Source organism: Carlito syrichta, unplaced genomic scaffold (genome assembly GCF_000164805.1).
Source record: "Carlito syrichta isolate Samal-C Ts95f unplaced genomic scaffold, Tarsius_syrichta-2.0.1 Scaffold100639, whole genome shotgun sequence".
NCBI classification, from domain to species: Eukaryota; Metazoa; Chordata; class Mammalia; order Primates; family Tarsiidae; genus Carlito; species Carlito syrichta.
This window is the reverse complement of record NW_007044735.1, coordinates 124,770-139,404: the sequence shown is the minus strand read 5'-3', so window position 1 is coordinate 139,404 and position 14,635 is coordinate 124,770. Positions and strand designations below refer to the sequence as shown.

At 63.2% G+C, this 14,635-nt stretch overlaps 1 protein-coding gene across 1 annotated transcript in view; it reads right to left on the bottom strand.

Annotated features, from left to right (window-relative positions):
- Positions 1-14,635, bottom strand: part of PRKAR1B (protein kinase cAMP-dependent type I regulatory subunit beta) — a gene marked incomplete at its 5' end in the record, with an annotated part of 141,136 nt that overhangs the window by 1,738 nt on the left and 124,763 nt on the right. The window lies entirely within an intron of this gene.

The following is a 14,635-nucleotide window of genomic DNA, read 5'->3' as shown; positions in this document are numbered from 1 at the left end:
GTCCGCCGTGCGCCCTGGGGCGGGAAGCCGTGGGCTCGCGGGTCGAGTGTGGGCTCTGGCCCCCCCCCGGCCTGCCTGCCGTGTCACCTGGCCGAGTCCGCTCCCCCACGGAACCGTCTCCTCGCTGCCGGGCCAGGAACCCTCCCCCGCACCTCACGGCCCTTGTGGAGATGAGGGGCTTTCTTCAAACCACCTGGCGAAACAGCCAGACTCTCACCCTGAACCCCCCAGCGAATGCTGACAGACGACACCGCAAGTGACCAGCCCCGAGGTTTCCCAGTCTAACCCCAAGCCTCGCAGCCCGTCTTGCAGCTGGAGAGACTGGGCTCCAGGAGGTGCAGCAACCGTGGCTTGTCCCTCCGGGGTTCCCGCGTCTTGGCTGTCCGGGTCCCAGGAGCCACTCGCCCCGCCCTGCCAGCCGCACGGCCAGGCCCAGAGCAGCGTGTGGGCACGAAGGAGCCCTGCACGTCCCGGGGGGCCCGGCTCACCCTGGCTCACCCAGACCCTGCCTCACAGACGCCGGCCGGCTGTGCCCGGTTAATGACTAACTCCCCTCGCCACAGTCTGGAACTCGGGTCAGGAGACCCCGCCGGGGCCCGCCGTGCCTGGAATCTGCAGGCCCCAATTGGCGGACCCCGGGAACCGCGTCCCCACCCCGACCCCCGGTCCAGCCATGGGGCCACTTGGCTCTCAGGCCGCCGCCGTGTTTATGAAGCAGCTGATGGATGGAGCAGGCCGTGTAAACAACAGACGGCTCAGCCCAGCGCTGCCGCCACGGGTGGGGAGGCCAGACGTGCCCTTGGCCGGCACCCGCAGACTCAAACTCAGAGGACCACAGAGGGGGTGAGCCCTCGGACTCCTGGTGCTAGGACAGCTCCGGGCGCTCCTCCTCCCAGCTGTTTCTGGGTGCAGGTCTGGGCTCCATGTTCCATGCGGGGTGGGGGAGGGGATGGCAGCGTGAAACTGTGGCTCTGAAGCCACCCACCTCCCGCTTCCCAGGGGCGAGGACTCCTGGCCTGCAGACCTCTGAGTTGCTGCCACCCCGAGAGGCCGACTCTAAAAACCTGCGGGCTGTCAGCAAGGGTCTGGACAGGGCAGCCTCGCCACGGGAGAGCCGCAGGGCATGGCATCACTGGTCCACAGCCAGCTGTGTGGGCCTGTTCCCCTGTGTGTCTTTAAGATTTCGTTCCCATTGTGGCCTGTTTTCCACTTCACAGTCGGGATGGCTTCCTTCCTTCGGAATCCGGGCCACAGACCTGAGGCCTCTGGTGGACAGAGCCACTCGATGAGACTTGGAGCCGCATCCGGACACTTTGGCCCCGGAGAGCAGAAAACCCGACTTGACTTGCCAAGGTCGGATGAGGCCAGCCGGACCCCCAGAGCCAGAGGGTGGGGGTGGGGCCGTGGTGGAGCCCAGGAAGCAGACCCCGGTGGCATGGGCACGGCGCACCCTCCGTGCCCCTGGGCGCTCCTTCGAGGCAGTGCCGCGCCAGGCACCAGCTGCGTCCACCCCGCAGGTCCCTCCAGGGGCCCCTCCAAGTGTCACAGCTCTCAGCTCAAGCCTCAGCTCTCAGCGGCCAACTCCATCCTGGCCCGTGGCTATCCTGTAACCCCCTAGCATGGGCAGGACAGCCCAGCTCTTGGTGGTTCCAAGCAGCCAGATGCCACCAGCACCCCCGCCCCCATGGCCTCTGTGGGGACCAGCAGCCAGAAAGAACACTGCTGGGGCGGGGTCCGTTCACCCCACAAGGACGCTCACCTGCCACGGCTGGGTCCTGTTTTAGGCCGCAGAGGAAAGCTCTGGAAACTGAGGCCTCAGAGGCACCTCTGTGGCCAGCAAGGAAGAACGCTCCACCTCCTCCCAGTTACTCACCAAATAGTTTCACCAAGATTGTGCCTTCACACGTTTGCCTTAAGTGAATCGAGCCTGCCAATCAGCATCCCTGCACACTTAGGGGGTACTTGGGAAGACACGACAAGGCCATCAAAGCTTTTGAGATTTTTTTTTTTGAGACGGGGCCTCACTCTGTCACCCAGATTGGCGTGTGGTGGCATAATCATGGCTCGCTGCCGTCTCGACCTCCTTGGCTCAGACAATCCTCCTGCCTCGGGCTCCCAAGCAGCTGGGACTATAGTCGCACACCACCATGCCCGGCTCATCTCAGGGGTTTTTTTTGGAGTGACAAGGTCTCGCTATGTTGTCCAGGTTGGGCAATCCTCCCACCCTGGTCTCCCAAAGCGCTGGGATTATAGGTGCATGCCTCCACACCCTGCCTGAAATACACTTTTTAAGGAAGGAATAGAATGTCCATCACATGAAACAACCTTCTGAAAAGGAGTCATTTTGCTTTCGGAATCTGGATTGTAAGGAGTCACTGCCGAGACGGCCTGTGTTTGCCTGTAGAGGACTGAGGAAGGACCCATGCATGCACATCCATCCCACGAGGAAGGGGCTGGTGCATCCACCCGGCAGGAGAAGGTGCCGAGTGGAGACAGACACTTGGACTCTGTACGGCTTGGAACCCCCCCACACACACACCAGGACCCACACGGTGTAACCCTCCTGCACCCTCTCCCAGCGTGCCCCAGACAGCATGTCTGGAATGCAGACAGCAGGTTTTGGGGATGGGGGGACACCGCATCTGCCCTGGGTGGGGGAAAGGCTACAGCATCCGAGGCTCAGGCACCTGCCCATCCCCCAGGCACACTGGGGGTCTCCCTGCAGCCTTCACATTCACAGGGATGAAACGTGGCCATTCAGCCACCCGGCATCTCCCGAGCAGCAGACTCCACACCGGCCGCCGTGCCCTCCCCAGGACCGCACGTGGCTTCCCCTACCCCTGGCCCCAGCTGCTGCAGCCTCCATGTTTCCAAACAGAGTTGGTGAAGACGTGGGAGGGGCAGCGGCTCACCTGGGAGGCGGATGGGATTCCCACCTTGCCTGCTGGCTCCATCAGGATCAGCACCTTGGATGAAGGGCAGACACCCAGGACCCTCAGGTTCAAATCCACCGCCCATCCTTCTCTAGGTGGCTCTGTGATGTCTTCCGAAAAAACGAGCCCCAGGATGCATTCTTTAAGTTATTTAAAAGCAACCCTCGCAATAAAAATAGTCTCTGCCGCGTGGAAGGCAATTTCAGCGGGAACCCTCCTCCACCCAAGTCCCTTTCCGTCCCCAAGGTGGAGACTCTCCTGGGCACTCTGGAACCAAGTGTGGGTCCGGACGCTCTGGGGGTGGCTGCTCTGAGGGGTCGGAGCCCCTTCCCCACAGGCTCCCGTGTCCCGCCTCCCAAGGCACGGGCAGGACGCTGCGTGCACCTCACACACCCTGGACTGTGCACTGTCCCCGAACACCCGCGAAGACACGCTCTGGTGAGCACCAAGATCACCGCTCATGGGTCCCCGGCAAGGTGTGGGCCGGCAGGCCCCGCAACTTCTGTGGGAAACAAGACATGACCGCAGATGCTAGTGCCCGGGTTCCTGGGGGGTCAGGTGCCCTGCTGGGTGTGGCCCCACCCACATGCCAGGGCCAGGGGCCAGCCGTGTGGGCTAGAGTCTTCCTTTCTGCAAGCCTTGTCCCGACCCGGTTCCACCTGAAGTGGGCCACGTCTGTCAGGTGGGCATCAGGCAGGCAGGATGGACGCTCCTGGGTGTGGGCGAGGTCAGGGCGAGTTGTGGGTGGGAAGCACAGGAGACGGGCATGTGGCCGCCAGCCCTGCCCTCAACACCCTTCCACGGCCCAGACACTCCCCGCCGTCTGCTCAGAGCTTCTGCAGGCACCGAGACGGGCGAGCACAGGCCCCGGGCCACGAACGTGGCTGTGGCTTCCCGAGGTACCAGGGAGTGCCTGGGGCAGAGGGAGCAGGCCATTCCTCCAGGGGTGGGGGCCGCCCGTCAGGGTTCCCTCCTCCCGGGTCCATGGGTGGTCCCGGCACCTTCAGCTCCGCAGCCCCCAGGCGATCCCTCAGACGACACCCAACAGCAGCAGCACTAGAAGGGTGGCCTGCAGCCACAACTGCTCCTGGGCCTCCCCCCCAGCCAGCGGTCAGCGCTGGGATTCTGCCTCCTGCAGAGCCTGGAGCCCCATCCCTGCAGGCCAGCCGGCCACCCGTAGGACGGCCGAGCCCCAGCTCCAGGGCCCCCTCACATCTGTCGCTCCGTCCTTCCTCTGGGTGGTCACAGAGGGGTCTGGAGAGAGCTCTGGAAGGGTGTCCACCCACGGATCACGACCATGTGCTCATCGCAGCCTCAAGACCAACGACGCCTCAGCCTCTCTCCAGCCGCTCTCCCAGTGGGTGGCCCGGGCCCTCGCCACGGGCCACTCCGGTCTTCTTCTCCAGTGAGGCCTGGGTAAGCCTGAAACGCCTGCAGGCTACCTCTGCCAGGCCGGCCTTTCTGCCGGAGGAAGAAGAAAGGCAAGAACAGCGTCCTCCAGAACCTAGGCTTGCACGCTGTTCCCTCATAAGGTGCCACAGCCCCGCTGCGGGCAGCCCAAGACCTCAGGGTCCCTGCCCCAGTGTCCTCACCGGCTGCCCCAGCCTCTGTGGTCCTCAGCATGCTGGTGCATGTGCACAGATACATGGGTGTGCCTTCAGGGTGTGCACGTGTCAGCGTGTGCATGTGTCAGGATGTGCGTGTGAGTACAGGCGTCAGTGTGTGCACGCAGTATACATATGTCACTGCATGCATGTATGCATGTGTGTGCGCATGTGTGCCTGTGTGCACACCTGCTGGCTACATTTTAAAGAAGTAGAAAAACAGGAACTCTCGTAGGCCTGGCCATCTCTGGCCACTAAGCAGCCCCCCTACCTGCTCCCCTGCCCATTCTGGCCCTAGTGCTCCCTGCGGGTGAGGGCTCCCTCCTCCCTGTCCAGTCTCCACGCTATGGCGCCCCTGCTCCCACCCTCTCCTGACTCTGCCACCCTGACCTGCCCCTCAGCCCCGTGGGCCACTTGGGGTCCAGCCAGAGCTGTGGCTCCTGGACATCCCTGTGGGGACCTGGGACATGAAATCTGGATGGGTGGGACGTGGGCCCTGGCCCCCCAGCCTCAGCCCTCCGGCCTCAACCTCTACCTACCAGTGACCCTCCAGGAGGATGCTGTGTTCCCAAAAACCCTGGCCCTGTTTCCATCACCTTCTGAGCAAGTCCACATCCTCCCCATCTGGCTGGTCGCCTCAGGCACTCCCTGCCCACTGAGGCCCTCAACTCCAGCCACAGCAACAGGCCTCTGTGCCTCTGTACACCCAGGGTCTGGAACAGGGTCTGGCACTGGAAGTGCTTCTAGAATGAGCTCATGAAGACAGAGCATGCTGGTTTCTGGGGGAGGGCGTGCTGCCCGTCATGTCCCCAGCCCCGCTAGGGGAGGATGCCCATGGGCATTTTCCCACCCTCCCTAAGAGGAGATTTATTGCCTGTTGCCTTGAACCCAGGGCTGGCAAGAGGCGGGTATTTGCATTCATTGCCCAGCACCTTCCGGAGGTCCACCCAGGAGGGGTGGGTTGAACTTGCCCAACAGGGAGGAGGACGAGGGAGGTGGGAACGTGGCAGGAATGATCCCAGCAGAGGCTCTGAATGTCCCTTCGGAGTCTGGCCTCGGAATGCTCAAGAACCAGGCATGGTGGGGCAGTGATCTGGGTCCCCAGAGGAGCCAGCTTCAGTGTCTCTGGCAGACCTTTCTGGAAACCCAGGGTGCCACAGGAGAGCACAAAGGCTGGTCTTGCTACCAGAATTCTGTCCCTCAGATCCAGAAGGGGTCAGGTGCCCTCAGAAGGCAGGTGCAGCCAGCTGCCATCTCCCTGGAGCCCCCACAAAACAACTCAAGGCAGACTCCATGGCTGCCCTGACCCTTTCACAGCACAGGCCCAAGGCCATGTTGGGGCATCAGCTTCTCAAACATGCCCTTCTGCCCAGGGTGAGTCTCGTGCTCAGAGAGGCTATAAATATATGTAGGACAGTCAAAAGTGCCATCCCCACCCGAAAAAGCTGAGCAGAAGGTGAAAGAAACATCCCACGGCCGGCAAACTCATCGATTTTTATCTTGCTGGAGTTGCTACTTTAAATTAGTCTGAGCATTGCAGGGAGTTTTGAAGGACTCGGCAGGGCAGACGAGGCCATTGGAAAGTCTTCTGGGTGCCTGTGGAGCCTCTGTTTGACGGGTGCAGCCGGGTATGGGCATGCTGGGAACACCGTCAAGCACTTTGCCACCGGCCAAAGGCTGGTGGTGGTCAGCTGGTGAGGTCTAGACTGGTGGAATTTTCCTCTCGGTGAGTTTTTTGGCCAGCAAAATTGAGAGGATAGCAGTCATTGCCTCGGAGACTCCCAAAGATCAGATGAGTTAAACATAAGAATGCTTGGTACAGAGTAAAAGTGAAAAAGGTGTTGGTCGCCACTGCCACCACCATCACTGTCACGATCACCACCACCTTCACCCTCACCATCCTCACCACAATCGCCGTCACCGTCACCCCCAGCATCATCATCTGCACCATCACCACTGTCGTCACCACCACCAGCACCGTCACCACCATCATCACCACCTCCCCCCCCCCCCCCTCCGCTACCCGCAGTGGCGGCTGCAACCGCCACATAAAAACAGGGCTTGGCTGGATAAACACGGTGGAGCCTATCCCAAACAATGAAACATTACTCGGTCCTAAAAAGCAAGAAATTCAGACAGCTGCTGCAACATGGATGGACCGTGAGGACAAGAGGCTTAGTGAGATACGCCAGGAACAAAGGACAAACACTGTATAATCCGACTTATATCAAGCACGAGAGAAGTCAGATCCACGGAGACAGAAAACACCATGGAGCCTCCTGGGGTTGAGGAGGGAGACATAGGGTCAGTGTTTGATGGGACAGAGTTTCAGTTTGGGAAGACGACGGAACAGTTCTGGAGATGACGGTTGTGATGGTTACACGACAATGTGAGTGTGCTTCATGTCCCCGAACGGCAGCATCTAAAAGTAGTGAAGGTGGTAAATGTTATGTTACCTGCAATCTGCCACAATTTTTTTTTGAGTCAGGGTCTCACTCTATCACCTAGCCTGGACTTCCTGGGCTCAGGTGATCCTTCTGCCTCAGTATCCTGAGTGGCTGGGACCACAGGCGTGCACCACCACACCCAGCTAGTTTTTTTGACTTTTTTTGTACAGACAAGATTTCACCATGTTGCCCAGGCTGGTCTAAAACTCCTGGACTCAAGCAACCCACCTGCCTTGGCCCCTCCAAGTGTGGGGATTATAGGCACGAGTCACAGGGACTGGCCAGTCATTCTTAAAAGTAAAAATTTTTAAGAAGGGCCTGGCCGCTGGATCCCCCCGCTGGCCCCCCGTGTCCCAGCTCCCGCTGTCCCTCAATCTCACACACTCCTTGGGGTTGTGCTCTGAGTTTCCTGTGCATCCCCCCTCCCAGGGCAAGGCCACAGGCCCCCGAGCCTTGAAGCACCCCTCAGTGTGTACCCCGTGCTCCTCTGCCTCTGCCCCGGTGGCCCAGCTGAGCCACGGGTTGGGGTGACCTTGCAGCAGGAACCCCCAAGGCATAGCACGTCCACAACCTGCCGGGCCCATGACCACAGCCGTGACAGCCTGCCCCAGGCCCAGGCTGTGGACGGCCAGGGGTTGTGGCAGTTCCACGCCCCTGCACGTGGCTATGTCCAGCACCGCGTGTCTGTTAGCTCTTTCGCAGCCAAAACAGCGGTCTGGAGGGCGCCGTCCTTGTATGGAGCTGAACACTCCACACTTCAGTGCTGGGAATATCGTTAGGGTGATCCAGCCCTTGGACTCTGGCAGATGCATTCCACATCTGTCTGTCTGGGAACGCCTACACAGTGCAAGATACGGCTGGGACCGCGATCTGGAAACGCCTGAACTGTAACGCCCAGCTCTCGGGGGATGTCGGGTCTCTTTGGGGGCTGCAGGGAGGAAGGAAAGCAATGCTTTCACACTTTTTGGTGGGGATGTCAACTTTTTATAGTGTTTCTTACATTCACAAAAACTCCAGAAAGAAAACATCAAGACAAAGGTACTTGTCAAGGGAGCCACCCAAACCATCATGGGGGCGAGAAGGACAACACCCTCCTTTCCTGAAGACAGGCCCAGCGGCACGCCTCACCCGCACATGGCATTTTACTTGAATCATTGCTTTTAAAGCCCAGCGGGCGGTCCGCTTCAGCCCTGCACCAGGTCCCTTGTCTGCACGCCATCTCAGAGGACAGCCCCCTTAGGACGCTCAACTCACATAAATGCATGCTTAATCTAAAAGGAGACTGAGTGCCTTGTGTGCATTTGGAAAGGCGGTGTCCACCCTCAAGCAGCAGCATGGCCACGTCACGGCTCCCCTGGTTCCCAAGCTGCTGGGCCTCACGCCTAACCCGTGGGAGTGGACGGCCGAGAGACACAGGGACAGAGCCTAGGACTGGCCCTGAGGGAGTTTCGCCTGCAAAGCGCGGGCTTTAAGGAAACACGCAGCCCGCCCAGTCCCCCGATGGCGAGGCTGCCCTGCGGGGAGAAAGAAGACGGTGCAGACTGTGTCCGTGGGAGCCACCCAGGAGCCCACCCCAGCGGGGTCTGAGTCGGGGAGGGGCTGCCCAGCCCCGAGAGGCATCCAGCACCCAGTGGACACCAGGCCGGGTGAGGCCAGAGCTCCTCCGTGTCCTGACCTCCCCCAAAAGCAGGTGCCCAGAAGACACCGTGGATGGGGCGCCAGGGCAAACGCCAAGGGCCCAACAGCTATCGCTGTCCCCACATGACTCGCTGCGTGCACAGGGCGTCCCAGTAAGGCAGGGCGGAGGGCTCGGAGCCCAGCCTGGGGCTCTGGAAAAACGTTTCTTCCAGCCCAGCCCAGAAGGAAAGCTTTCATTTTTCTGCTGGAGGCAGCGCATCCAAGAGGCCCGGCCAAGCGGGCCTCCTCACGGGACTCCCCCAGCAGGGAAGGCTGGGTGCTGACCTATCGAGGCAGGCGGCAGGGAGCAAACCTGGGCCCTGGCAGGACTCGCCTGCCCTGGCCGCCCAGAGGGGAACCTGCTGGTCCCGACAGGCCGGTGAGCTGCTCAGATGGCCTCACCAACGGCGCGTCCCAGGATGGAAGCACGCACAGCGCGGGCTCGGAAGGCCGATGCCGGGGCTCTTCGGGGAGGCGCGAGGCCAGGGTGGACCGGGGACACGGCAGAGCTGAGTGTGTCTCGGTCAGCTCCAGAAGAAACGCGTGGCATCTGTGTGAGGTGCCCCCGTTCTCACACGCCGTGCCAAGATAACGTCCAAACTCCTCGTCCGGGAGCTCTGGGGTGGGCGCGGCCCTCCCCGCTCCACAGGTGCCACCCGCCAACACGCGAGGGTGCCCCCGCCCCGGGTGTCTGCTGCCACGGGAGGCTCCGCGGCCCTTCTGTTGCCAGGATGCCCCTTCCCCACCTGCTCCCCCTGGAGAGCTTTTACGCAGCCCCTCCTGGGCCCCTGCCGTCCCCTTGGTCAACTGCCCCCACCTGTCTACAGTTCCTCCTCCACCAGGTGTGATTCCCCGGCCAGCGGGTGGGTGCTTCCACACCCCATCGCCCTGCCCGCCTGCCCACACTTTCTCCTCGTGTCGGTCGCTTCCTCTCACACCCCCAGCCCATCCGCCAGCAGAGCCCGAGCCCTCCTCAGACCCTGCTGTCCTCGTGGGGAGATGCCTTCCGGCACGGGACTCCTCGGCGCATGGGCGGGACGATTCCTCCCCCTGCAAATCTGTCTGCAACCACCCCACTGGCCATGGCAGCCACCGGGACAAAACCGGATATTCTATCTGGGCCGGGAAGGCTTCCCTCGACCGGCCGAGTCCTTCAGACATGCCCCCGCCATCTCCCCCAAGACCCCTGCACACGGCTCCCCCGGTATCCTGGCCCCTGCTCCACGCGCCCCTCCCCGTCGCCGATTCCGTCTCACAACCCCCCTCAGCGGCTCCATGCCCAGATCCCACCCCACAGATCCCCTTCCAGCCCTCTCACCCTGTTCCTGCTTCCGCTCTCCTCGGAGCCCTCACGTCCTTCCGAGGCACCTCAGCCCCTGGAACGTGGGCTAGGGGTCCGGGTGGTGCTGGGGTGCGGACTGGCTCACCAGCCTGGCGACGGGCACTGTGTGTGGCCAGACCCCCAGCTCCCGCATGCCTGCAACCTCCTCCGGGCCCTGGTCCCGAGAGAGGGTAGGAACCAGGAGGGCATCAGAGGAGCGGCGGGGAACAGGGAGTCATGAAGAGTCCCGGCAAGTGACCACAAGCAACAACCCTGCACAGGTACAAAGCATGCCCACCAATTCTGCGAGCCCCCGGCGTCAGAGCCTGGCCACACCTGGCACCTCGTGGTAGCAGTGCAGGCCGAGGTGAAGCTGGCCCTGTACAAAGCCAGGACGCGTGTCAGTGCCTCTCAGGGTCCCATTTCGTGGGGTCTCCCCTTCCTCTGTGCCCAGAAGTGATGTGTCCACCGCCCCCGGCAGACGCCCAAGGGAGAAGCCATGCCCGAGGAGCAGGGACGCTCCCAGGCCTGGGCGCTGTGAAGAGAGCGGCTCTGCCGTTGCTTCCACAACAGGGATGTTCATCGAATTCGTTTCAGACCAATGCACTTCTGCATCACCACAGCAACCACAGCAACCACCCCACCCGCCCCCGCATGGAGCTCACTGGGGAGTTTCAGGCCCAGGACTTTTAAGGGGAACCGGCCCTCAGGGTCTGCTGCCTCCGCAGCTGGGAGGTCCCAGGGAGGGGACTGGGAGAAGCAGACACAGGCCAGTGGAGAAAGCACCGCGGGGACGGGAGACCCGCCGCACCCCCGCAGCCCTGCCGCCCCCGGCTTTCCTGGAGAGCTCGATATGGGGCTGTGGGCTCTGGAGACGACGTGGACAGCTGGGCTGGCTCCTACCCCCTGCCCTGCCCTGCCCACCCTGGACAGGCTCTGCCTCCTCCTGCCAGGCCCCAGGGGCCACCCTCCCAGGGAGGAAGTCAGTGTCCGCCCCGCCCAACCCGAGACATGCCTGCACCCCACTGTCTCTGGCCGAGGACCGTGTCCCAGCATGGAGCTCCCAGGCCCCGGGGCTTGGCATGGGCCCCTGAACAGCACGGGCTGCCCCATCCCCCGCTCCAGGCCTCTGTAGGTGCCGGCCAGGCACGGAGACACAGGCCGTGGCCCTAGGGTTCACTGCTTGCCCACGGTGGTTCTGTCTGTCCGCACCCATGTCACACCCCAGCCTCTGCCTGGCCTGCCGAGAACAGCCTCCAGGACCTTTGGGGACCTGGGTCCCCAAAGGCCGGTGGCGCCAACAGTCAGAGGCAGCTGGTGTGGACAGGAGCTGGCAGACGGGGCCAGGCAGCCTCCGCCGGAGGTCCTGTTCCCGCAGAGATCCTCGGGGGTCGTGCGAGCCCAGCCCTGCTCACCCACGGCCTCCAAGGCGCCCGCCCAGTGGTGGAGTTGGCTGGGGTGGGCTGGGGGGAAGGCCCTGCGGACTCTGCGGGCCCCCACCAGAGGCAGCCGGCTGCGGAAACAACTGCATCTCCAGCAAGGTGAGAGCGAGGCGCCCGCAGGCAGCCACACAGACCCTGCAGGCCCTCGGGGGCGCTCCCCGACGCCCAACTGGGAGAGCTGGGGCAGGGGGCAGCCCAGGATGAAGGTGGGGGATGAGACAGCGGGAGAACAGGGAGCTGGGACGGCCCTTTCCAGCTCCCAAGGAGAGGCCCTCGTGCGGGGTCTGCGGCCTGCCCAGAGCACAGCTTACAAGACAGCTTCTTAGAAGCCGCAAGAGGAAAAATGATGGAGTCCTCGCAGACTCCAAGCATCTGCCAGACAGAGCAGGCCAGGGGCGACCTGGCACCAGGAAGCCGGGGCTTTGGCGGAAGTGGCAGCAGTCGCCACCCAGGGTGGAACGGCCGGACCTCGGGGGGCTCAGCCAGCACCCACCCCAGAAGTGCCTCTTGGGCAGTGCAGGCTGGCACCAGGCCTGATGCCCCACCTGCCTCGATGCCACTGGGGAGGGCTCCCGCCACGTGGCCGGCAGCACTGGACTGGAAACAGGAAAGTCCCCTGAGTGGCACAGGCTCTGAGAGCCCAGGGAATGGGAGACGGGGGTTCCATGGTGACGTCTCAAATTTGGTGGGTGACAGAGGAAAAGGGGAAAACGCGAGCTGCCGAGGAGACCGCTTCAAATAAGCCTCGCAACGTCGTGAAACAAGGCCTTCTTCCCAGGTTGGGGGCACTCCAGAAGCTGCACAGCGTGTCCTGGTGCGCGTGCCTGCCCAGGCTCTCCTTCTCTCGCCACATGCCCCCCGTCGGCAGCAGGGCCCCCTTCCGCCTTAGACACCCAGAGGGTGGTGGGGCACCCACCCAACGCCCAGCCCCCACTGACACGGCCCTCGCCGGGTCCCTGTGAAGAGGTCTCTGGGAATGGCCAGCCCCCCCTATGCCTCTCTCAGGGAAAGCCTTGAATCTCCTGCCCCAACACAAAGCCACGTAGCCTGAGAGCCAGGTAAACCGTGAGGATGACATGAAAACCAGCTCTAACGGCTCAGGAGAAGAGCCACACAAGGCCCAGCCTGGAGCTGGTGGAACCAGAAGGTCATAGCTCAGCCGTCAGCCACGGGAGCACAGGGTGGGCGCGGTAACACAGGGTGCAGCCCACAGCACTGGCCCGGCTCTGCTGGAAAACCCGAGACACAGAGTCCCACGTGCACACACGCACATGCTCCCATGCACATACACAAACACACGCACACGTGCAATGAAGAACACCAGGCTGCAGGAGTGGGTCTGACGCCACCTCCCCGCCTCCCTGGGCAGTCCTGCCTGTCCTTGGGCCCACGACCAACATTCCTGCTCCCTGCCCAGTGTGGTCAGATGACACACGCACATGTGGCGTCCACAGAGCACCAGGAGGCCAGAGGGCTGCTGGAGCAAAAGGCCAGTCAGCAAGAGTCACAGAAACCCTGGTCCCTGGGGTCACCTGCCCAGGCTCACACAGGTGTGGATGCCACCCTGTTCCGCTTGGCGGCGGCTGCAGCTGAGCCACAGAGTTGAGCCACAGAGTCTGCCGGCACGCCCCCGGGGTCACGAGGCCACACAGGCTCCCCAGATGTGGAGAGTCTGGGGTGCCACACCCCCCACGCTTGGAAGGGAAGCCTCAGAAAGTTCTAAGTCACCCGCGGAGCAGTGGCACAGGGCCGGCTGGACGGGGCGCCCGCGGATTCTGGAGGGGGTCAGGGCATGGGCCTCCGATTCACGACGGGGAGGCAGGCAGCTGCAAAAGTGGGTTCGCCCCTGCAAGCCTGCCGGGGGTGGCCTCGCCCCGCGAGCACACGGCCCAGGCCGCCCCCAACGCTGACTGAGTCACGGTCGCTCTGCTGCGGCTTGCTCCTTCTCGCCCGCTCTCTCTCACAGGACGCGTCGTGCTGAAGTGCCCCTGCCCTGCAGACGAGAGGTGCTGCCTGAGAGCGGCTCCTCACAGGGACCTTTCAGGAAGGCTGTGCACCCTCCCCGGAAGCTTAGGTTGGCAACAAGCATCACTCATTCACTCACTCCCTCACTTATTCGGCAAGCATCGTCTGGGGCCTCTCGGCCGGGACACAGGGAGGGAGAGGACGCGGGTTCTCGGGATCCCAGATCCAGCCCGCTAGCTCTGTGCAGGCGGCCATCTCATCGAGACACACCCGGGTTCTCCTCGGGACAAGGAGAGGGCGCCCAGGGCCCCAACACCCCAGGCCTGGCTCGCTGGGCCGTGCCTCTGCTGTTCCTTGTGCTCCAGGCCAGCCTTCCGGGTCCTTCCCCCTGGGATGGCCACAGTGGCAGGGTGCAGGGACCTTCCACATGCCCTGAGGGGCTTGACGGCTCAGGGGCCCGGGGCCACGCCTCCCTGGAGCTGACGGTCACACCTGCAGGATTCTGTTCAAGCCTCTGCTCTGCGCCCTGCACCCAGAGGTGGGGCACCCACGCCGACACCCGACCAGCAACGTCAGTGACCTTGGTGGCACTGCCAGGGCTTCTGCAGTCACTCTTCACCAAGACCGTGGCTGAACTGCCGACGTCGCCTCCGGCAGGGTGGAGCCCCCTGTCCCTTACAGGCATGCGCTAGACACGCGGTTCCCTTCGCGGCCCCACAGCGGGCGTCCAGGCTGACAACAGGCCTTGAACTCTGCGGCCGCGAAGCGCGCATTTCCCAGCAACCGAGCTGGAGAGTGAGCCTGGAGACCAGCGAGCGTGAGGGTCTCCGCCCTGGAGACCAGAGACGCCGGGAGCTCACCAAGGAAATGGGGCCTGCGCGTGGCCTGCTCACCAGGAAGGCGGCCCACGGGGCCAGGGACACCCGCTCGCACCCAGGACCTTTGCCAGGAGGCGCAAGGCCCCGAACACGCCTGCAGCTCTGGGGTCGCCGTCCCAGGCCCCTCCAGGCCTCCACCCACGGAGAAGGGCGACACGCACGAGCCAGGAGGCGCAGAGAAGCCCGGGCCGGCGCCCGCGGGAGTGGTCGTACGCACGGGGTCCCACCCTGTCCTCCGGGCAGCTGCCCCCCCAACAGCAGTTGGGTGTGTCCAGGGGTTTCGCGGAGTGGCCTGCCACCTGCCCTCGGCAGGCCGTGGCCCGAGGGACAGCGGAATGGCAAGCGCGTGTTCAGGCCGAGAAACCGCC